The 23,317-nt window shown below is 31.8% G+C and overlaps 1 protein-coding gene across 3 annotated transcripts in view; it reads left to right on the top strand.

Annotated features, from left to right (window-relative positions):
- LOC106636749 (uncharacterized) overlaps nucleotides 1–23,317 on the top strand; it is a 246,912-nt gene that overhangs the window by 95,170 nt on the left and 128,425 nt on the right. The window lies entirely within an intron of this gene.

Raw genomic sequence — 23,317 nt, 5'->3', positions numbered from 1 at the left:
TATATTGGTTATATTTGTCCTACGTTCGTTGAAACAGCAAAATATACTATTTTTAAAACCAAGCAAAGGAAACAAATCAGAGCAGATGTACAGCTGCGATTCTTTTTACGCAGAATTTGGATTAGACGCAGCTACAATGGAACAACTAAAAAAAATAGTTAGCTTCATACATAGCTTTTCAGGTTGTGACACTACATCTTCTACAGATTCGGTAAGCATAAGCTCATCAAAACGTTGCTTGCTAACAAGGCTTTACTAAATGAAGTTTTAATCTTCAATGAACCAAACGCTTCACGCGCAGTAATACGAAATGTTTGCTGTAAAGTAATAGCAGCAATGTATACAGGAAGAATTACAAGCATCGATTTAAATTAATTACGCTTTATATGTTTTAAAAAAGGTTGTAAAAACAAGACACTTAATCTCTCGGTACTTCCGCCAACAAAATCTGCTGCGACTGCACACTCTTACAGAGCAAAAATGCAAGTGCAGCTATGGCTTGGAAATGTGTTGAATCCAAAGTATTGGGGTTGGGAATTCGGATCTGATGGTTTGGAACCTATTCAGACCACGGACCCTCTGTTGCCCGAGACGTTTTTAAAAAATATAAGTTGCTCCTGTCTAAAAGGTTGCTTGAAATCCTGCAGTTGCATAAAGCACGGATTGAAGTGCTCTATATATTGTGTGAACTGCGTGGAAGAGAGGTGTAAAAATGCACCCCCTGCACGAACCTCAAGCGTGGAGTCTGAAAAACGCTATCAAGACGATTCAGACGAGGATGATGATGATGATGATGATGATGATCCATACGAAGAACTTGTGATTTCCACAGAAGACTCATCGAATATCTGGCATATTACAGATGAAGATGTATATGATAATAGAGAAGATATGGAGGAATGATTTGTTAAGATTAGTTCGTTTTTCAAATATGAATATGTATTTTTTTGTATCATGCGTATTATGCAATATGTGCGAATCCATCAAATAAAAAGGAATGAAAATAAAAGTAAATCACAACCCAAAATAAAATTTTCCATTATTTTTTCCCCTATATTTTTGTGTGGTTCTTGTATTGTTCTATAAATGTTTGTCCAATTCAATAAAAAATGTATCCCAAAAAAAAATTTTTTTTGCAATAAAAATGTTTAAACAATTTATTACAACAATTTCTTAACATGTTACTTTTGGTTCTTAAAATTTATTTGGTTTTTATTATTTTGAGATTATTAATGTTGTTTGAGGAAAAAAAAAATTTCTATCCGGCGTAAAGCGCTAAATTTCCAGCTCATTTATAATTGTTAATTAATTCAGGCATATTGTTAATATATTACGCAAATACAAATATTACAGTTGAACTTGTTGTTGAATGCTACCCCAGATTAAAAAAAAAACGTTCAAATCCGTTCACTAGAAGCCGAGATTTTGTCAATTTTGAAGCGCGCGTTCGTTTTAAGATTGCTGGTTCACTTTTGAAGCAAGGTCTGATGGTCGCCCCCCACCACCACCTCGCAGCAATTTTTTTCGCAATAGGATCAACTGAATTGCGCATTTATCGTTAAATAATAATATATTTCAGCATGCCTAATGTTAATTAGTAAAGAACTGGACAAAACGAGGGCATTCGTTCTAAAATCAGTTGGATAGCTGTTATTGTTTATTGTTAAACTTGAGTTGACTTTGACTAGCTATATCTTAGGAACGGATTAACGGATTTCAATTTTTTTTTTTTTTGGAAAAAGCGTCTTGCCAAATACTATCATCCTACAAAATTTAAATCCAAAAACTGGGAAATTCGCGAAGATATTCAATTTGTTTATAAGCAAAAAAATGATAGCAAATTTAAAAAAATTTTGTACACTCTCCTAACTATCCGATTTTAATTTTTCAATATGGATTTGAAAGGTCTAATGATCTACTATACGTTAAAAAATCAGCAATTTGTGGAATTTGTTTTTTAACCTTTAGCAACATTTTCAAAATTTCGATATTTTTCGGAGATACCTGAATTGCAAAATTATTGTGCAAAAACAAAAAACAATACCGAGCTGGTTTTTGCGCCATTATTTTTATTATAACTTGAAGTTTTCCTGACAGTATTTTCAAGCGAATATAATGTTGTCTTCGAGTTTGTTTTCCAACTTTTCCAAATTGCACTTTTTTTTTTTTTTTTTTTTTTTTAATTTCGGATTTTTTGCAACAAAAAAATTTTTTTTTTAATTTTTAAAATACTTATCCGATAGGAAATTTTCTCACAAACAATTTTGTTTCATCTCATTTTTCACGTAGACGCGATATTTTCCATGATATTTGGCCTAAATGGCCAAAAAATAGGGGTCAAAACGACACATTTTTCACTATATTGTTTATACCGAGCGTAGCACAACTTTTGGGGTGGGAGCATATCGCAATTCTGGTTTCTACCAAAATTTCGGAGGTATTCCCGTAAAAATTTGAGCTCCGACTCAACATGGCAAATCAAGCCAGTTTCTAACAGATGCTTACTGGTTTATCTGTTGTGGCTCTAAGGACCTCGATTTACATACGTGACTCACATTCGTGCTCCGCACTTGTGCGAGTGCGTGTGTACGTCGAGATCTTTGCAGAGCCCCATTTGATGGCTCATAATCTCGTTCCCCGCGCACGATGTGTCGAAAAGTTGTATACACAACACTTGCAAGAGGTTAGGTGATTGACACATGTGTGTCTTTGCACACTTACTAGCGCTCGTGTGCGAACTGACATACATGCGTCAATAGCCTTCCTCGCGCACTAGTATGGTAAAGTACTATAATGCATATTTTAAGGATGGGCAAGAACAGATGGCCATACAGTGACGCCTCGGACGAAAACAAGTCCAGCTCAGATTTTTCAATGTTATTTTAAATGAGAAAATCTGAACTGGCCTTGTTTTCGTCCCAGGCGTTGATATATGCTTGATGGAGGAATTAAAGACGTTCATTACAGTTAGAGAGAAAATGTAGAAAGTGCAGTGAGGGGGAAGCGAGCATGCGGCAGCGCAGGAAACTGTTTTACATGCATTGGTATACCTGTAAATAGTTGTCTGACACTATTTTTTTTATTTAATTGCAAAAATAATTTGTCGGTCTCTCTGAAAATTAATTATAATACCAGTTTTATGGTATTGCGTCATGCAAAAAAAAATAGAAAAAATTGTCTATGCCGTTTTCTAATAAATTCCATTTGTATATGAATTCTCCACAAGGTTACGTGTTAAATTGAAACTTTTTCAACATTCAATATCCAAACAATGATAGTGTGAAATGGTCTCAAATTTTACACGTGACTTTCTAACATCATTACAAGCAACCTGATGGAATTTCAGGAAGGTTGTACCCAAAACGCTATGTGTGATGAACGTCTTTAAGGGGAATATTCAACGAAAATCCAACAAAATAGGGCAAAGAAGTTAATGCAGGCTATGAAAAAGTAGGGGGTAAAAAAAAGGTTAGAACTTATAAAAAAGGGAAACGGAGAAGAAGGGCTTAAGAAAATTAATGAGAATTTTGTAAGAGGCAGAGAAATTTTAATAAGCTAAAAAATACCAAAAAACTGGAAGGAGATTTAAAGATCAAATTATTGTAAATACTACAAAGAATTGAAAGAAAAACCGGGAGAGAAAAATATTGAAGAAAAAAAAGTTTGTTAAAGGATTTGAAAGAGCAGTGATGTAGGCTGAAATGCGGAAATATAGGAAAGATGAGAAAAAAAGGTTTTAAAGTGCTAGACTGCAGGCTTCGCAGTGAGAGAGAAAAGAGCCTAAAGCATGTGTGGCTGTGTAAGGAGTCAAAAATAAGGTTAGAAAGGAAACGATAAAGTCGGTTAGGAGTATAGGCTTAGCAGATAGTGAAGGGACGTGTAGAAAGAAGCTTTTACAAATATTAAAAGGGGAACTGGTGAATGTTTGATGCAAGTATATAAAATCTATTGAATATATAGCTAAATCAAGAACCGATGCAGTGTGATAACTAAGGGTGTGAAGTACAAAATCAAAGGAAAGTTAGCTCTAAGTAAAACTAGAGTAATAAAGAAGATTGTAAAAGGAGAGAAAAATATGTCCTGAAATAAAACAAATTACATAAATACATTAGTATACAAGTATATTCTTCATTTGCTATAAATAATGGAGATATAAAACAAATAAAATTAATCATAAAATATATAGTAACCTCACTAGTCAGTAATTAAAAAAAATTACTGTATTGATTATTTTAAGGTAACAAAAAATATCTATATAAGCACAAAGGTAGGCTCATAGTCATGTTTAGTATTGTCTGGTGTTATAATTAAATTATACTGGAGTGTTTATAACGCAGCAATAATACTTTAGCATACGTGTGAAACAAATCATTTTTTTTTAAGTAAAACTTCTTATGTTGGGCCGTAAATAGCCGCGCAAGGAAAAATGCGTTACAAAAAAGGTAGCCATCCATCTTGCGGCTCAAGCCCTCTCCTCAATCTCCTTTCTTACACACTTCCTCTCGCTTCTCTCTCTCTCTCTCTCTCTCTCTCTCGCGCATGTACGCTGCACGATCCCTTCCCTTCATACTGCTACTATACCTATATATATATATCTCCCCATATAATATAGTTGTATTGACGAAAGTGAGTCTCAGCCCCCCCGCTCTCCCTCAGCTCCCCCTCCACCTCCCCCCAATAAAATACTTATTTATCTAATGTTTTACCATCATAAATCTTAAAAAATATACACAATTTAGTACCTAAGTCACACTTCGTTTTTAGGGTTTTTTAAGTCACTGATCATAGGTCTCCCTCTGTCTATTCGCTTCCCCTTACTCACTATATGTCTCTGAAGTACCATTATTTATTTAACTTGATTGAACTTTTACATTTCAAATCTCTTTCTGGTCCATGTCTACTTTACCCAAATATAAAATTCTTGATTACTTGAGGACTTTATTAAGTAAAAGACAGAATTTAGGAGGGGGTATAATTTAATAGACAAACACAATTAAGCTTTTAAAACAATAATTCATTCTGTTAGCTTAATGTTGTGACATTTTATGTGTCATTTTAACCCATCTGTTCTTTTAAAACCCTTTCCACATTTTTCACATATTTGTTTTTCATGGTTTTTATGAATTAACATACGTCTGTTTAAATGTGACGATCTTCAAAGTTACATATTTTTTAATAACTAAAAAATTTCTAGTTTAACAGTATTTTTAATTTCTGATTTATTCTCGGATGCAATTTAAATAAAAATTTTTTTTGGATTCTTACATCTCAATAAAACAACGTATTATTGTCCGTAAAAGAATAAAGGTTTTTAATATACAATCCTAAAAAAACAAAACTCTGTTTTTCTGATTTTTTAATAAATATAAAACATGCTAATACAAAGGGAAACTGTTTTCTATAGCAGATAAAAGATAATGATAATAAGGTGCCAGTATTCAATGTTATTCTAGGAATATGAACTTTGCTTTTTTTCTCCCATAACTATTTCTGCTTCTATATTATACTTAAATAATTTTGTTATTTTTAATCTTGTGCCACTACAGAGACCGTCTGATATACTTTAAGTTCTTATTAACACTACTATAGCATTTATTTTCAATTTTAATTCGTGTACTGGAAGACCCTCTCTAATATTATTTTAAAATACTATTGGAAAATAAATATTTATGTTAATTTAATAATGTTAAGTTGATCATATGTTTTATCAACTACTTTTTGAGTCACGTATTCTGCTGTTCTGAACTAATTTTCAGCCTTCATTAATAAATACACGAGTAATATCGTTATTTTGTGTATTCAATCTGTTAGTGGGGGGTTGGCGCGCGGAGCGCGCAGGGTGGCGTTAGCCCCACGAGTATATATATATATATATATATATATATATATATATATATATATATATATATATATATATATATATATATATATATATATATATATATACATATAAATGTGAGACCCCCATCTCGCCAAAAATTGGTGAGTTGTCTGGAAACGTATGATGGGTCAAAATTTAGCTTGTGACCTCTAGTTTCAAATGCAGAGTGGCGATCCCGAAAAATCCAAAACGGCTGACCAATATGGCAACCAGAAGCAGGAGAAAGGACCCAAAAAATCAAATTTTTTAAATTATTTAGCCCCGAAAAGCTATTAAAAGGCGGGTTTAGAAGTTTTATTTATAGAGACAGTATCAGTTCACATAGTCATGGAATTTGCTATGATTAAAAACGCATTTAACCATCCCTAACCTAAAAAAAAAGATCAATAAGTGAAAAAAACGTGTTTTTGGCAACTGGAATCACTTCTGAGTTACGGTAATGAGTTAATTTCGTGCTGATATCATATATTAACTTTATAACTATTTAATGTACGACTACAAATGCCATTGAGCAACCCTAACCTTGAATACGTGACAAACAAAGCTGCTCTACGCTGTAAAACGGTTCCTAGCACGTTTTGGAGATCGAAAAGAGAGTTTTTATTGTGCGTTTGTTATTTCTGATCACTACGTATACAGCGGCTTGGGTTGAAAACTAAAGGCATCGTCCTTAACTTCAAAACACTGACTACTAAAGGTGTTTTCCGCTGTTATGTATCTTCTTGTACGTGTTGGAGGCAATGAAACATACTAATCTCGCTTATTTGGTGTGGATGACCGTCAACATATTTAAACATGGTTTCGAACATGACAAACGAACCCTAACGTCAACAAAGTCTTTAAATTTAATAGTAAAAGAGCATAGTAATTTATGCTAAATTTTGAAGAAAGAGGTAAAAATAAGAAACAAACCAACATCAAGCACGCCTTTATATTCAAAAACACTACATATAATACGTTTATTATCATTGTTATCATTATTATTATTATTACAGTTCAAACATTCTAGAAATAATGTAACAATGTCAAATTTATTTACCTCTATAACTATCATCCCAAAAATCTGTGCAGATGACTGATGATTTTTCTTTTCCCCACTAAATTAGTAACCAAAAAATGAGAATCACGCTATAGAGCTTACGGAACTACCATTTTTTGTGTACTGCCTTCAAACATCATAAAACAACGGTATAAAGCGAATAATTAAATTTTTTTAAAAATGAGGTTCTTGTACACTACTAAAGTTGAATCATTAAATAGCGTAATAAATATCATTTTCGAAAATTCTTGCTATAATTTGATGTTTTACGAGCAAATCTCGTAATAGTTTAGTTGCTATTTTATTTTTTTAAACAATGTTCATTTCAATCGCAAATAAACTATAATAATCTGGACAGGTAAAAGTTTTTCTGTTAGTTTTAACTGTACATCTTACCTTTTTTATCAATGTTATTGTAGACTCCTTACGCAGTTTTACAGTTACAGAAACATATACTCGGTATGTTAACAATTTTTTACAAAAGTGATTTCTAACTTAGTTATTAATAAATAGTCTGGAATGCTTAGTTATTAATATCAGTCTTTAATGCTCATTATTTTGATGTCTCAGCAATAAAGCGGAAAATTATATTGATGATTTTAATCTTAGAATTTCGCGCTCTATATGGGGTATGCGTACAATGGGCTCATTTTTCAACACGCTGTATAATGAATCATATCTTAGGGTTTCCCAAAGAGATTTTCATTTCAAAAATTTTGTTTTATTTATATAACCATCCCAAATAAAAAAATTTTATTTCTATTAATAACGTTTTTAATGATTCATCTTTAGTAGTGTACAAGAACCTCATTTTTTTAAAAATTTAATTTTTCGCTTTATACCGTTGTTTTATGACGTTTGAAGGCAGTACACAAAAAATGGTAGTTTCGTAAGCTCTAAAGCGTGTATCTCATTTTTTGGTTACTAATTTAATGGGGAAAAGAAAAATCATCAGTCATCTGCATAGATTTTTGGGATGATAGTTATAGAGGTAAATAAATTTGACATTGTTAAATTATTTCTAGAATGTTTGAACTGTAATAATAATAATAATACAATAAACATAATAGTATAATAGTGCTTGATCCCTTTGAAGTCTTGAAAACAACATAGTAAAAATGATACTCCTTTCCTATTTATCCTTTCATATTTATACATATAAGGAAAAACATTCATAAAGTATTGAATATGTATAATATGACAACTTAACCTTTGAAAACAAGAAAAAACGCTGTATTTTAAAAGGAAAGCAAAATTGGCTAAAAATAAAAATTTTTGCGGGTTTTCTAAAGAAGAACTACATGATCAAGGTGCACAAATATAGAGGGGTTGGACTATGCACAAACATTACTTCAGTTTTTTCTTTTTTTCAATTGTATTTTGAAAAGAGCAAGTAAAAAAAAATTTTCTTTTCTATGCCGTATTTGAAAAATAAGTATAGACGTTTACGAAATCTTCGAACAATTTAAATTCGTAATTCCTTAATTTGGAAAGTCAATAATTTAAACGTTAACCAAATGCATTTTATCTGTATTCATCTGAAAACTGGACACCTAAGTCAAAGAAGTGAGTTTTTATTACAACTATTTAAAAAAGGTTTCCTTAAAAGAAACGTTTTAATAATTATATTATTTGAACTATTACATTGCAGATTGCATTGTACAAAAAGTAAGTGTCATTGTAAAACAAGTTTTCGACTTTTGTACGAACCTCTTATTAAGGCAAAATTCGTTTGCGTTTCATGTGATACTAAAACATGAATAAATAAAGATATTTAATGTTTGCAAAAAACTAAACATTTATTCTCTTTACTACAAATTAAGTGCAAAAATAGTGCACGTAGTTTACATAATAATTATCGCAGCCATCAGAAGTTTCACAAAAATCAGTCATAAAAAGTAAAATGTCTAAGTATAGTAGTTCATTATATAAGTGATATCAGTTGAAATTTTCTCAATTTTTGTAAGAAAAAGTACTACGATAAAGAAAAAAAAAAAAAAATAATAAATAATGACATATGGGAAATCGAATCCACGATGTTTATGACAAAAAGTATGTAGTTTACCTCCGAGCTCTGGAGATTTTAAAGTTACTTTAAGACAAGACTACACACGTTCATTGGCTGACCCTAGTTTAAATTGAAATTTTTTTGCCTATTTTGATTAGAGTTAACTATTGTTTCAATTTTTTAAACTGGTGAAATTAATTTCAAGGAAACTTATTTACAGAACTTGTTATAAAAGCTGAGACACTTATAAAGTATTGAATGATATTTTAATTTAATTTACAGTAATTTATTTTCTATTAAGTATCACTTTGTCCTTAAAAACTCTGCCTCGTAATTATTCTACCGTACTAATTATATTGATCTCATGAACTTTTCTCGATGAACTATGTTATATTTTGTCATATGTTCTTACATCATAATTGTATTAACTGATAGTTTGTAGTTTAGTGGTTTTTTATTCTATCAGAATGCAATATCAGTGACGTTGTTTTTCTGTAATGTTCTAATATTTTTATACTTTCCTTGCTTGTAAAAACAAGAAGTCGTATCAGAACCTTCAAAAGCGTGGATGGATAAAATATATTAACTTAAATGGTTGTGCAAAAACCTGTCTCTGTTGTACATACATGGAGTATCCCCTCTCTTAATTGGATTATCAAATATATACTGTCTCTCGCAATGTCTCTTGAATGTCAAATAATTAGCATTTTCAGTGGTTTTTACTTTTTTGTGAGAAAAGTTGTAAATGAATGAAAACTCAAGAAAAATTGTCTTCTTTGTATTTTTAAGCGCTATTTCCGATTTTTTGTTTTTGTCAAGAAATTTTTTTTCGCGTCAACAATCGCAAAAAAACCTGTTTTACGAAATTTTTTGACGTTTTCTCACATAGATTCTTTGAAAATTTACTTTCTAAAAATAGACTCAGCTGTTTCTGCTATTTTTTTATAACTATTCCGTAAAAAAGTGGTCTGATAATTATTCTAAACTAATAAGCTAACTCGCCCTTACTACTACAAAAAATAGCTATAAGGTACTTAATTTTTATGTTCAATGTCTTCTTTAGGCTTAGATGTGGTTATTTCGACACTCTATCGTATATTACGCCATACAGTAGTTACCTGCCCGAACGGTACCCATGAGAAATTGCGCTATAAATTCCAAAATGTAACAAATAATTTGAAAAATTACATATTTTACCATAAATTATAAACAGCTTTTATATATATTAGATAATCAATTGAGATTTTTGGCAAATTAAATACATGAAACATGCTGTAGTAAAACGATATTGAATTTTGTGTTGGGTTGGTAAAACGAATATGCGTCCTAAGTTTTAACAACATTCATTAAAAAAACCAAAGTGTAAAGAACGCCCTTAAGATATAAATTTATGTAAAGGGTCCTTAAAAAAATCGTTTTAATGATAAATTTGTAAAACAATTGTTAATTAATGTTAGAGAAAGTAATTTTAACAAATTTTATTCTTAAGGTTACACTATTGGGTTTTGAAAAAATCGGTATGCCTTACTATTCCAACAACCAGAATATTTCATAAGGTTTATTATTTCCCTTTTTTAATACACAACAATATCCAACCATTTTGCTAAAAGCCCAACCGTATTAAACAATAGATAAACAAGTTGTTAATAATAGATAAAAAAGTTGTTCAGTTTTTTTTTAATTCTATAAAAGTGAATACGTATTACTAACTATGTTTTACGTATTAATATTCATGAAACCATGCAGTTTTGAAAGACGTCAGCTGACAACAAAAATAAAGGTAAGTTGTAGAGAAAAAAATGGAGTACGGTATTCTCCAATATACGGAAGAATCAATCCAACAAAAATTGTATTTTTTTCCTTGTTTTATGGTAAGCTTAAAAAACGAGTTGACCAAGCCGTCTTAAGAAAAAGCTGTGGAAGAGGGGTGTAGACATACCTATCAAAATATGTAAATAATATAGAAAGATCTAAACGTATTTTTATTCAGACAGAAATAGAAGAAACACAAATTGAAGTTATTAAACAGTAAATCTGAGGTGCAAAAAAATATAAAAATAACAGGTAACTAAGAAAAATTTTAACTTTTTAATAAAAAGAGTGGGGATTAGTCTCTCTTGACACTATCATAAAGTAATCTCAGAAAAAATTTTAAGTTAATGTAGGGTGGTGGGGGGTCTGAGGGGTAAGTAACCCATATTGAATGCAGTTGTTACGAAAATTTAATGAAATTAGCGTTGTAACACCCTTACCTTACAAAAAAATTTTTGTTAAAGAATTCATTACTTTTCAAGATCGATTAATAACATCAATATCTGTACTACAGATGTATTGTACTTTGCGTGGTCTATTGTACACCTATTGCTATATTCGTATTAAATCAGTTTATTCTCAACGTTCTTAAAGGGTACACGACATTTGCTAAGCCCTACCTCACATATAATACAATGGCAATGAGGATATCCGAACGGAAACATATGCACGCAATCAGTAATTAGTTAGGAATAGCTAAATTTATTCAGCTATTATGAAGTATACGGTACATTTTAGTAAAGCAAACGAGTACACGAATTGAAAGTGCAGTACAAGTTAAAAAGTTGCAATTTATTTCAAGCTAAATGAGTATAGAGATTCAAGTAAAAGCAAGTACTTAGATACAAAATTTATATAAAACAGAACTACTTGCGCTATACAAAGAAAATGACATCGAGACGTCAGCAGATAAAGTAGACGAGTTACGAATAGTTCTACGTGAATTTTTTAAAGGTTAGTTAAATGAATATAATACAACTATAATAAAGGTAACAAAAACGATTGTAGATAATAAAAAGATGAACGAAACAAATATAAGTAAAAAAGTGGCAACGAGCGTTATGAAAAAAATGGAAATAACTGGCAATTTATATTTCGATTTTAGAAAACATGATAAGGAGCAGTACGTGGTCAGAATGGGAAAGTTTCTCATAGCAAACGATGTAATGGATAAAAATAAATAACGAGCAATTTTATCAATCAAAGTTAGAGCAGAAATATACGCTGTAATGGCCAAAGTGTGTAAACCAGATGAACCAGGAATTAAAAGTTACGACAACATTACTGGTAAAGAAACATTTAAAGCCGCAGGCATCCCATTTGGTATATCGCTCCTATTTTCGTCAGAGATCCCAGAAAGATAACGAAAACATAAGTGATTACGTAGCTGAGTTAAAAAATTTGGCAAACGTCTGCAAATTTGATAAACTGGAAGACCAAGTATTGGACCAATTGATAATGGGCTTAGAAAATAAAAGTGTCGTAGTAGAATTGTTGAAAATGGAAGACCCAACACTTGAAGTAGCTCTTAAAAAGGCATTAGCCACTGAAACAGCAAACGAAGGAGCAGAAAAACTGTAAGAAACTAGCATTAAAAAATTGAATGATGAATTTCATAAATTAAATATGGCGTCAAAAACTATCGTGGCATCAAGGGTGGATGTAGAAGAGGTAGACACGACAGACAACAGCAAGGTGGGAGCAGAGAAGAAGAAAGACAGCAAAATCAACAATAACGTAGTCAAGAATCAGGAGCAACAATGCGGCCTATGCCAAGGTTGGTTACACATCCAAGATATACGATGAACTGCTACTGTTATGGTAAGCCAGACCATTATGCGCTAGATTGCTATTATAGTAAAGCGACGTGTAATATTTGTAAACGAACAGGCCCAGAATAGGGCCCAAACGTAAAAATACACCGTTTTAACGGTATATCTCGCTATAAAACAGTGTTTAATAAAAAATTATCATGTACCCCAAGGTTTTTGAGGTCGCTAATTACAAATTAGAGGTTATATTTTGAACATTCAACATGACGGATCCAATATAGCGTCCAAGATTTACAAAATTTTCTAATTCGCAAATTAAAAAAATAACATCTAATTGTACGGAGTTTTACGTTTGAATTGACCTTTTTTAAAATTGTCTTAATAAACCTACCTAGTGCAAAAAAATAATTAAAAGAAAAAACTTTTATTAATTGTATGCCCAGTACGTGAATAGTAAAAAAAAATTTCAACTTTTCATTATTTTTATTTTGTAGTTTTTGAGATCGCTGATTACAAATCTGAGACAATAGTTTTAAAAGTAAAAACGATAGATCCAATGTAACAAAAATTTTTTTTAATTTTCGAATTTCTTAAAGTAAATTATTACATTTAATTTGAAACAAATTCACATTAATGGTATTGTGAATTATTTGTTTAGAAGGCTTCCTCGTGATAGTTCCTGAACCTAGACCAGATGAATTGAATCCTTAAATGTGTGCTGAATCTAATGGTATCCTCATTTATATCATTTACCCAGCAAAAATTTGAGATATCATTGATATAATGTTGCGCTGTTTAACAAGTATTCTTACGGGGGAGCACGCACACGTTATAAAAATAATCCTATAACTTAAATAAATTAACAGTTCCCGAAATAAAATTGCACAAGTCTTGTAAAAAAAAACTCCCTCTTTCAAATGATACCCAGCAATTTAGATGTTTGCCTGGAAATTTTCAAGATTTACGACTAAGAATATCGGAAAACGAAACTGGTGATAAGTACAGCGTGCCGTTGGCTGCTTTAGCTCGTGATCTTCTAAGCACTGACTCAACTATATAAGTATATAAGTTGGTATCTCTACCGACTATTATCTGTCTCAATTTGGGTTGGCATCTCTGCACGGGGGAGCTTCCTCAAAGCAGACGTTTTTGAGAAAAGATTTGATAAATTCTTTTGATGAAAGTTCAAAAGTTTTCAGAAAAAAAGGTTATGTTGTCATTCAATCAATAATTTATTTTATTAAAACATGATCGATCCATTTACTGCGTAATTGATTCGTTGCTTTTTCAGTTTCTGCGTTAGAAAGCTTTGGATATTGGTTATGTTTTATTAATAGTTATTTTCAGTTACGTATGATCAAGTCTTCATTATACGTGTAGGGTAATACACTTACTATACTTTTACTACATTGACCATTACTACACTTCAGTTGTGTATAGTACCATCTCGTATTTAGTAAAATTCTGAAACGATGGCACCTACAAAATAATGATCATGCCTGACATCGTATGAATGCCAAATTGATACCAAATTCCATTACTAAGGCGTCTTTTAGTTATCAGTTGTCTGAAGATAACATTTTGACAACTGATGACTAAAAGACATCATAGTGATAGAATTTCGCGTCAATTTGGCATCTGAGCATGCAAAAATAAAGATTCTTCTGCTTCAAAAAAGCGTGGACCAGTTGCAAAGCACATTTCTCAACTATGGTGTAAAATAAGTGCAAACGCCGGGTACAACGATGAGTTGACTCAACGCAGAAATGAATGAGTAAGAAAAGTGAATGAAATATCAAAAAATTTTGCAACGGTATTTACACCTTAATGAATAACGCGATCACGGTGAATATCAAGGCATCATAAGATAATGATCCCTCTGATGATGACGCTGACGAGGATGGAAGAAAGCGTAAAAAGGAGAAAAGATTGGATGCCAAGGTTATTGAAATCGTACCGAAAAAGTTTCGTCCAAAAGCTGCAGTTATCGAAAGACGATTGCGCGCTACTGATAACTTTCAGTGGAACAATAAACATACTGTTATCATACGTGGCATTTGCATAACACAGTTGAACATTGTCAATCTCGTAAATGATGCCTTGAGGGACAGGAAAAAACGCACACCGATGGGGCGTAATCAGTTTGCAGTGGCACTTCGTATGGCAAACATACCACGAGAGTATCGGAAACGCTCGAGTATTAAAATTACTGATCGACAACAACGACGACGATGGATCAAAATCGCCAAATAATAGTCCAAGTTCTACGACGAATAGTGGGAGTTTTCTCAATAAAAGTGGTACTGAATAAACGGCCTCGCCGAAAAATAAAAAAAAAATTTTTAAAGTTGTGGCTTCGTCGAAACAAGTATGAACATAGTGTCGGTTAAGCAAAAAAGTTACCAAGGCAAAGAAACATAAGTAAAACTCAGGGAAGAAGAAAAAAAACAGTACTCTTGATGGTTTAAACGACTTGCTACAGTTTGAGATGCATTTACCTGGATACAAATTTTGCGGTCCTGAAACGAAGTTATCGAAGTGTATTGAGCATGATGATGTAGATATAAGCCCCTAAGATGATGCATCTTGTTAGCACTATCTTTTCTACGCTACGGATAAGAAGGTCGAACGTCTAAAAGCCGATCGGGCTTCGGCTAAATTTGCTTTTTTGCGTATGCTTGCCGGAAAAATACTGCCAGATGAGCAAACAGTCGCTGTATTAACAGCATGCTGTATGTGTAGCAAGATTACATTTGAGAAGTTTTTTTGTGCATCAAGAGAGCCATTGGATCTAAGTAAAAAAAAAAAAAAGAAGGAAAAAACAATGCATAATACTTTTTAAAAACTTTACTATGAAGCAGCGCGACCAACCACATAGTAACGAACTCGCGAGTACAGTGAACAAATAAATATTTGTGATTGAACATAATTTGTTGGCTAGAGAGTCAAAATAGAAAGAAAAATGTCTATGATTTACGTGGACCTATCAGGAATCGTTTTCCCAGAAGAAGCGTATAACATGCGTAACTTTACTAACGCGAGGAAAACTGATTTAATGGATTTGAGAGCTTTAAAAACTTACAATTAGGTTAATACATGAAACGAGCAAGCAAGCCAACGCTAATATGTATATATCTATATATATTATCTACTATATCTATATATGTAATATAGCCTTTTTCTATATCTACTGCTGCATGGTGGAAATAGTAACGTGGCTGTAATACGGGCTAAACTGGGCCTCTGTTATAGCTAAGGTACTATCAGGTAAATAATGTCTGACACAAAACGTCACTGGATTGCTTTAAAGTCTTCAAAAAAACATAGCAAAACTCGTTTTTCTTTCCTGTCTATCTTTTAAAACATATATATGCACGTAAATAAGAGTGCATGAAGCATTACATATGTATATTACGACAACCTAAGCTTTGAAAACACAAAAAAATACTATACCTCGAACGAGCAGCAAAATTGCAAGAAGTGACGACCGCACACCAATGTATCTGGTAACGGATAAAAGCAAAGAATATGTAGGCCGTGAAATGCAATTTGTCTTACGAGATAATAAAATTGAATAAATAGTAGCACGTAGTTCATAAGACGAAGGGTGCAATAGCTGAATGTTTTATAAGAACTATTAAAGAAAAAATATGGTGATACCTTACACACACAAACAATCGTCGTTTCGTAAACTTTTTTTTAAGTATAATAGAGACGCACAATTATACAAAGCACTCGTCGACAAAGATGGCACGGCACGTGAACATACAAAGCAACGTTATGACAGACATATTTATAAAAATTTTAAGTACAACGTTAGAGATTTAGTTCGTAACAGTAAGACGAGAAGGGTCTTTGCCAAAGGCTACAAAAGTGATTGGACCCTCGAGTTGTTTAAAATTGTACGTATCTCTCGCACATGACAGCCTCCAATACATTTTTTCAGAGATTTGGCTGACAACGACATTGACGGCTTCTTTTACTAGGTAGAGTTAAGCAGAGTGCGAAAAGAATTGAACGAAAGCTTCTTTGAGGTTGTCAAGATATTTAAAAGTCAAGGTAAAGAACGTTCTCAAAAATATTTTGTTAGCTGAAAGGGATATTCTAAAAAATATAATTTTTGGGTAAAGGGTAATTATTTAAAAGATATAAAATAAAGGACGAATTTTACCTTGTGGTGCCTAGCAACAGTAGCACGCAGTATTACCCTGATAATACTATTACGCATTACGTGACAAGATTATCTCAGAAAGTAACCTAGCAAGGTCAATAGAGTGTTGGTATATCAAAGATATAATCACCATTGACGTTTCAACATGACGTAAAAGATAGCAAAATAAAAATTACCCGAAAGTGCATACAATGGCAACACAGTTATGTACATTGAGAACGTCCTGTAATTCATGTAGATTATTGCATACGCCCGAGTCTATACGAAAATATCGAAAAAATAATACAAAAAATTAATAGTTTTAGATCACGCGATTTTTAGTTTGGAAATAAGTGGTTACGTAGTAGCTTAGTTAGTCTATTCAAAAATATCTTGGATTGAAAAGTGCAACATTTCATTTCTTGGAAAATAACAAAATTTATTCCATTAATCCAGCAAATCTCGCAAACGCTTTATCGCTGATGCTCATGATTTACAGTGACATCTGCGAACCATAGATCGTAGGATCGTAGGAGACGTTCTAGTTGACCTAATTCAAGCAAAGGCCTCTTTTACTCGCTCTGACACTATAAAAACTCACTATCAAGAGGAAAAATCGCTTTTTTTACGTCTGTCACCTGTCCTCTGAAGTTTTAGTCTACTTTTGACTCCCACGACTCGTGAGTACCTTATACACGTAAGGCATAACGTGTTGGCTGAGGCAACTCGGATGCAGTTCGAGAGTATCAATAATATCAGGCTACGCTAAAAGTGGTTCCGGCGATAGCAGAGAAGTCAGAAACCGCAACCCCTTACAGGCCACGAACTCATTCGTGTAGTTTAAGTAATCACTGAAAATTACTGCACGAAGCATTAGAGAACTCCGAAGCAGCAGTAATAGCAATTAGTGATAGATGTAAGTTATTTATCAGTAATACAATTAACATCATAATCTTGTTAAAGTGATCTGAATGATCTGTATCTATTCTTGAATTGTTTTAATAAAAGATCGATTTAACACTAGATTTATCGATCAACGAATGTTCTCATTGGAATCTGATTAAACACGATAGCATTAGATAAGACGTTCGATTTGCTAGCGCTCTAACTTCGACTGTTAACTGTATAGTGTATGCTGAGTACGAGAATATTCTCTATAGGCTCACTGCTTGGACATGTCAATCGTGTCTTGGTTTGGTTTCTGTTGGTTCGCTTAACCAGCCATAAAATTCAATGGACCTCATAGCAGACATTCAGTATTTCAAGTTGAAAAAAAAGACATAATGGTGCCGAAATAAATTACTATCGTTACTCCGAACAATGACTTTTCCACACATTGGGTAGTAAAACCTTTTTGTTGCTTGCAAAAACTGAGTAAAGAGAGGCAATGACAAAATATTTGGTTGTCCCGATATCATAGTGGACTTGATTTCTTTGAGGCTGAAGCAATTTTAAAAGCGATTTTCAAAATTTTGAATGATATTGGAAGAATCACACGCAAAATTTATGTCAGAGGTTGTGAAAAGTGGTACGATTTGCATAAAATTACGAACTGTGAAGTCATAAATTTGCAATACGAGATCGACTGTCCACCTTTAAACGCCTTATCATTGAAAAAGTATTGCATACATCACGCATTGAAGCAAGATTATCGAAAATGTCGATGTGCTTTGAGTAATGTTTACAAATTAAAGTATTGACTTTGTGAACACAGTTTCGACAAGAAATCATCAAAACAACAGAAATTAATCATGGGCAGTATGCAGATACTGCAACACCTCTTGCAAATCTCTTTGCATACTGTGGGTGTATTCCTAACAGATCAGATCCTACGAGTGTGGACGAAACCGACAACGCTTGTCATAAACACTGACAATAATACAAAGCCAAAGGTACTCGTGGGGTTGCTATGTATACTGATATACAAGGTAATGGCTTTTATTTTGATAGCTATGGTGTACAACCGTATAAACCTTATCACATCAATCGCTTACAAAAAAATTGTAAAACACTGCGTTGGAATGTTTAACTGCTACAAAGCCTATCCTCAAATGTATGTGGTCAATTTTTTTTAAATGTTTCTGTTTAACATGAGTCATTAATAGGGTTTCAGAAAATTTATTAACAGTTTTTCTGACGATTTAAAAAGAAATGACTAACTCGCCAGACGTTTTATTTTGTTAAGATGTAACAAAAAAGTAAAATTTATGTTTTGGATAGCGGTGGATGTACAATAAAATACTGATGAAGTAGTTGTAGTGAAATGTCGTTGATATGAATTTTATTTCTCAGCTTTTATTATGTATCATTGTAATTTTTTTCTTATAATTTGTAGTCTGCGCATTACAAAAGATGTAGCTACGGACTGTTATAAATTCTAAGAAATAAAAATTTCAGCATTTTGTAAGCCTACCTCTGTATGTTTTGTGAAAAAGTCACTGCCAGAATTTTTATACTTTCGCGTTCATACCTGTTTTTCAAGTAATACTATCCAAACCGCTTGGTGCTGCAGTTTTAACAAGTTCAAACGTGATTCACCTCTTTCAAGGGTTTTTAATATCACTGCTCTTTTGAATAATGAGTAGCATACATTTGTGCTTCAACATAAAGCAGCTGTCAGTCTCAGGTCAATCATCTGATAGTAAATACATTGTAACGGAGACAAAATCGAGCCTGTGAAAAAGAGAGTCTTTGAGAGATAAGCTTTGGATCTGTCAGCCTCAAAGCAGCATCAACAATCATTGCTCTCTCAGATTATTTGCAAGATTTACAGATTGTAAAACGGGAGACTTTGACAAAGATCTCATGTGTGGTATTGTGTACAATATTGCCTGTTTTTATTTGAAGGCCCTTGTTAATGCCATCAATTATAAAAATAAGTAAAATAAATTTCTTTCAACTTATTACTTAACCGTAGACTTACTTCTTTCCCTGATACAATGCAGATTTAAGGATAAAATAAAAGTAAAACGGCCGAAAACCCCTCCAGTATCCTCACTTATAAATAATTAATACAAACAAATACATACACATAGAGGGTTCAATAAATTATAGCGACGGATTGGTAAGAAAATGTGAGGAGGGGGAATGTTTTGTGGCCTGCCCAAAAAGTCTCTTCAGATCAGGTGTAGAAGGAGGGGGTACCCCCTACACAACGTAATACCGCATGAGATACGCTGTATTAAAATAGTAATAAGTTTTTTTTTATTTGTTGAAAATTTGGTAATCAAACATAGAAGTTAATAGTGTACTCGGTCGCCATGGCATGCTTCTCAAACTCGCCTGCGTGACGCTGCCGCGCCACTTGATTAGATTCTAGTTACATTATACGTATATAATACACGTATACATATAATAACACACTTTATGATACTATATAGTACATTATTACATACAAATGTATTCGTGTATTATTATTATTATTACAAACATGGAGATTTTATATAAAATTTTGCATGAAACGATATTGTATATTAAGGATTATGATTCAAATAATTATTTATTAGAAGTTAGTTTAGTCAAAAGTCATTATATTATTGATTTCAATCTTACAGAATGTACTTTTATGTTCATGTTTGCCTATGGATGATTAAGGAGTTATTAATATTTTTAAAAGTAAATAGCAGACCTGTAACAGAATAAAGCTGTGAAAAAATTTACAGCTGTGGAGTTTTGAACCTGGAATCTGCGGTATAGTAGTCCAATGTTGTATCACCTGAGCTAGACCCGTGCCTAACAATAATTAAAACTTACATATCACTCTATTTAAAGGTTCACTTAAACGCAATAAGCCAACCTTACAAGTAATGATTTTTTTGCAACAAGTGAGTAACTACATTATAATTGTGAAGAAAAATTTTCTTCTTAATTATAAAAGACACCACTTGACTGGTTTTCAAAGCACCCTAAATATAAGGGCGAATACCAATTTTGTCTGTACCAAAAGAAATATATCTAAGAAAATATTTTCTGATAGTATAAGCTATATATGTTTTCTTAAAAGTTTATTTTGTCGCATCTACTAATAAATGTTCTTGCAATAAAGAATATTAAAATGTTCAATCAAACGAAATTATTCTTGACACAAGAAGAAATGATCTTGATGTAAGAAAACAGATCCTTAATTCGCATAGCTTTCTCATTCAGGTCCAAAAATATTTAAATTTACTTTAATGAAGCAAATACTTACTACATTCCGAAAGCACATAACATAAAAAAGGCAAAGAAAATTTTTATAAACAAGTCATGTATTTTTTTATGTCTAGAAAACATTTACTTAGAACTATTCCAGCATTATATTTACTTGAAAATTGAATCATTTTTTTTCAAAGGAGTGTCTTTAATTTCACTGTTTCCGTTTTATCACTAGCATCAGCTTTCTCTGTAAGAAAATAGTTTCTTGGTTTTAGTAGCTTTTTTTTACATCGTCAAATGTATACATAGATTTTTTTTTAATCAAGAAAATATTAACTAAGTTTGTATAGGATATAACATTGAATTCAAACAATATTTTTTTAAACAAGTTATGCATGTACTTGTTTCTAGAAAGTATTTACTTGGAACTGTTTCAGTGCGAAATCCACTTGAAGTAAGAAACATTGTTCTTAAGAGTAGTGTATTTGATTTCGTTATTTTCGTTTTTAATACTAGTAAACATTTTCCTCATGTAAAATTATAGTTTCCCGATTCTCATGGCTTTTTTTTATGTCCAAAAAATTATAGATTTTTGTTTATTCAGAAAAATATTTACTAAGTTTGTATAGCATATAATATTAAAGTCAAACAATAAATTCTTAAAAAAGTTATGTGTATACTTGTTACTAGAAAGTGTTTACTTGGAACTATTCAAGTATCAAATTTGCTTAAAGTAAGAAACATTGTTCTAAGGGTAATGTATTCGATTTCGTCATTATCGTTTTTAACACTAACAAATATTTCCTCAACATAAGAAAATAGTTTTTGGATTCTCATAGCTTTTCCTTACATGTCCAAAATTGTATAAATTTACTTGAATCAAGGAAATATTTCGTAAGTTTGTAAAGCATGTAATACTGAAATCAGTTGATATTTTCTTAAATAAGTTATGTGCTCAGTCAAAAATTATTAGCTATTATTTTAACTATGAATTATAGCTGTATTTACAGCTATAATCATCTACAATAATAGCTATAATTGACTACAAAGTAGCTATAATCATGTACAAATAACAACTATAAAAAGTAGCTGTTTACAGCTATAAATTTCTAGCGAATTTTAATTAACAGAATTTATTCAATAATCTTTTTTTTTGTAAGGTATATCAGCCATTAAAGGTGATATTATCCGTATAATAACACTAAATTTGGGGGGTTCAAGTATTCTTAAACAATAAACGAAGAAACAAAAAAATTTTACTGTTTAAATTTTTTTCGTTTATTGTTCAAAAATACTTAAACCCCCCACTTTTTGTGTTATTACACGGATGATATCATCTGTTATGGCTGATATATCTTACAAAAAAAATTTTGTTGAATAAATTCTGTTAATTAAAATTCGCTAGAAATTGATAGCTGTAAACAGCTACTTTTTATAGTTGTTATTTGTACATGATTATAGCTACTTTGTAGTCAATTATAGCTATTATTGTAGGTGATTATAGCTGTAAATACAGCTATAATTTATAGTAAAAATAATAGCTAATAATTTTTGACTGAGAGTGTACTTGTTTCCAGAAAATATTTACTGGGAACTATTCTAGTATGAAATTTGCTTGAAATATGAGACATTAGTTTTGAGGGTAGTGTTTTCGATTTCGCAACTGTCATTTTTGACACGAGCAAATATTTTCTTGATACAAGAAAATAGTTTTTTGATGTTTATAGTTTTTTTCCATATGTCCAAAAATATATATAGATTTTATTGAATCAAGAGAATGTTTACTAAGTTTAAATGGTATATAATATTAAATTCAAACATTATGTTCTGAAACGAGTTACGTATATACTTATTTTTGGATTATATTTACTTGGTACAACACAACTAAGTGTTTTAAATACAGGTACAAAAAAGAATACTATTAAATTGCAATGTCTTTTTAAAAAAGTCAGTTCCTTAAGATAAGATTATAATAACTTTTCAAATTGGAAATATTTGTATTAGATTGACAACTTTTAATTTTAACATTCTGATAAGGTATACGTTTTAAGTGACCTTATATTTCCCTCCCACCATACTAACTCTCATACAGTGTTTTTAAGAAGAATACAAAATAGTATGTAAAATTAAGCAGTAAAAAGAACAGTAGAAAGAACAAACTTTCCCTCTCCTTTGACTGTAAGATGGATATCTTCAAGAGAATGCGCCGCAAGGGTATTCTGTAAATAGCCTTTCTAGAGTTATTGACCTTCTTTTTCCCGAGTTATTCCATATTGATGTCTCAACTATTATCAAAGAGTAAATAGGAAGCTTCCCAGTGTCGGATGGCCAAATCTTCAAACACAAGGTGTTTAACCGACCACGTTCACGATCGTAATGGTGTCCTTATTAATACTAAGCTGTCGAAGTGCTGATACTACCAAAAAGATCTTTTTGACACCCTCATAGGCTTATTATGTATTATGAGCATATGCAGAATCACACCAAATTAGCTACATCCTAGGCTATGAAGTGAAAGCTT

Source organism: Copidosoma floridanum, unplaced genomic scaffold (genome assembly GCF_036245765.1).
Source record: "Copidosoma floridanum isolate Cflo_tuat_1 unplaced genomic scaffold, Cflo_Japanese_pri ptg000027l, whole genome shotgun sequence".
NCBI classification, from domain to species: domain Eukaryota; kingdom Metazoa; phylum Arthropoda; class Insecta; order Hymenoptera; family Encyrtidae; genus Copidosoma; species Copidosoma floridanum.
This window is presented reverse-complemented; position numbering and strand designations above follow the sequence as displayed.